Source organism: Pteropus alecto, unplaced genomic scaffold, assembly GCF_000325575.1.
Source record: "Pteropus alecto unplaced genomic scaffold, ASM32557v1 scaffold118, whole genome shotgun sequence".
Classification (NCBI taxonomy): Eukaryota; Metazoa; Chordata; class Mammalia; order Chiroptera; family Pteropodidae; genus Pteropus; species Pteropus alecto.
The window spans coordinates 1,156,528-1,159,304 of NW_006440654.1; positions in this window are offsets into that span (position 1 = coordinate 1,156,528).

Genomic DNA, 2,777 nt, shown 5'->3' on the forward strand with positions numbered 1-2,777 from the left:
CGGGGGAGACACGGGGGACACGCGGGGGACAGGCGCGCTCTAGACCCTGGAGTCCTGGGCAGAGATGCCCTCACAGGGATAAAGGGGGTCACAGCGGGGTCGAGGGCTCTGGTGGGGTCACCGTCAGCAACAAAGGAGCCTTTGAGAGTGCCAGTGGGGGCTGGGGGGTGGCCTGGGGAAAGGGGCGGGCAGGGCAAGGCCACCAAAGCGGGGGAGACACAAGGTGAGCGGGGAGAGGGCGTTGGCGGTCTGAGCCGTGGGCTTGGGGAGCGGGTAGAGGACGTTCATCCAGTGTCATAGCCACTGGCTGCTCCTCGTCCTGGGAAGGGTCGGGGAACCTCGGGGAGGCGGGATGCAGGGGCCGACAGGTGTGTACAGCGCCGCAGAGCGAGCAGAAGGGGCCCGCCCTGGACGATCACGAGGCAGGGCTGCTAAGAGCCCCGGCCGTGCCGAGCGTCAGAGCAGAGTGTCACCTTCCTCCCAGGACGTCTGTCCTCATAAGGAACGTGGCCCAGCTGCCCCAGGGGGGAGAGCAGAGGGACCCACCGGCTGGGACCGGGGCTGCTGCCTGCTGGTGTCACGGGATGCACGCGAGCTTCTCGTGCACCCGGCGGTAGCAGCCTGTCCCCTGCTGCACCCTCAAGTCTCCGGGGCTCTCCCCTGGGACCTTGAGGGCAGGGCCCGGTAGGCACAGCGCTGGGTTGGGGGTGGCACGCTTATCTCGGGTGCCGACCTGGCAGGACTGGTCACAAGGGAACCCTGGCGTTGCCCGGAGCCCTTCACGAGCTCAAGCTCCAAACCCCTCGAGTCCCGGTTCACTGCAAACCAGGAACAAGGAAAGAAAAAGTGAATAAAACTCAAAGGTAACAGTTTCTCCGGGTGGTTCGAGCTCCACCAGGGTCAGGAGCCAGTGGCCTCAGGCCGCACGACCATCCTGGTGGGTCACTGCCCCTGCCAGGCTCCTGCCCCCGTGACCCTCGCTGCCAGGGGCTGTCCCTGGCCACCCAGTGAGCGGACAGGCTGTGGCGGTCTCGCCCCTTTGCCAGTTGACCGTGGCCCTGGCGAGCAGGTCTTCGGAGGGCGTGCGCCTGCCTCCCTCAGAACCGGCCAACGTGTTTGTCCTTCAGCACACGCATGAGGGCGGCGAGCGGGTGACGAAGAAAACCCTTCTCTCGAGAGTGTCGTGGGGACGTAACATCCTCGTTTGTGGAGCAGGATTAATATCTCGCCGATCGCGTTTGCTGTTGTGTATCTGTCTCTCTCAATCTAGCTGCGGGAGGTGACCTCCAAATAGAGCTAATTTAATCTGCAGAAATAGCCCCGCGACTGACTTTCCCGAAGCTGATATCGGATGAAATCTCTGCTCCCCCGAGCCCGCCTGTCGCTCATTAGCGACTCCCTGTGAAAGGCCTGACGCACAGCGTCTAGAACCCCCCTTGCTGTCAGGTTTCATAAACGCCCTCTTCATTCAGGAATCAGCGATGCGGGCCGTGGGGCTGGTGACGCTCAGGCGGACCCCAGGACCTGGCCCTGGACAGACGGGGTGCCCGTGCGGGACAGAAGCTGAGCATGGCCAGCCGCGGATACCGATGCCACCTGCCCACAGGGCGAGAAGGATATAAGGACCCCGACAAAGCAAAGAGGGAAGAGGACAGCTCCCCAAAACCATGGAAGGCACATCGCTGAGCCGGGCTCTGAGCGAATTGGGGCTCTCACGTAGCGGGGACGCCTGCTTTCCCTGGGGGCCCAGGAAGGACGTGCACTGGCCACCTCAGCTCGGCCACCTCCACCTGCGTTCTGGAGCGTCCCCACACGGATGATGTCGCGATGGACACGTCACGGCTCAGGTGTGTTTCCGCGAAGGGCCCTGGGCGCCCTGTGCATCCTGAGTGACCCCAACACCAGGGCACTGCCCTGACCCCGCACTCTTCAGGCTGGCGAGGGGCCCAAGACAGAGCTGGCCTGAGTGCCTGTGCCCTCCCCACTCCCTCCCCATGTCCACGAGCAGCCACAACGGTGTCCCCGCCTCGTGGGATGGAAGGACTCGCCGGGCGAGGCGCTCGGACTGGGGTTACACGGGACACAGACCAGGGCTTCCTACTTCCAGGTTCTCGGGAGAATTCTGGCTGCTTCCACCTCACGGTGTCCATAAGATGTGTAACGGTGACAGGCTCGTCCAGCTGCTGTCACCCACGGGGCCCAGGCCAGCCGCTGTTCACCAGGCGGTCCTTGCGCTGGCTTACGACCCCGTCTCCCAAGGAGACAATGTCACTCACTGTCACGGGTGGGATGGCAGGAAGCCGCTCGCTAGTCTCGAAGGCACATCTCGCTGCTCAGGCCACACTTCATCAGGATCACGAGATCACTGGGATTTTATTATTTCGGAAGGTGTTTCGGTATAAAATTATTTTTAATATCAATTTTGATGTTTCTGCAACTCCGACGTAGCCTTGCTTCGTTATTTTAAAATGTACTAGAAGCGTCGGAGACAGTCTCGGGTCTGGGGTGGGGCCCAGAAGTCTTAGGCTTGGCACCGCATGGGTCGTGCACCCCAACAGACCACTTCTGGGCCGTCCGCTCCCCTAACGAGTTTGAACGAACAGACCCATGCAGTGTCCGCTCTCGGACCCCAGCGGAACTAAACCAGAAATCCACCAGATAGACGGCCGGAAAATCCCAACGCACTTGGAGATTAAAACACACACGTCTACATAACACGTAGGGCAGAGATGAAATCTCAAGAGAAACTTGAAAATACTCTGATCTGAATGAAAATG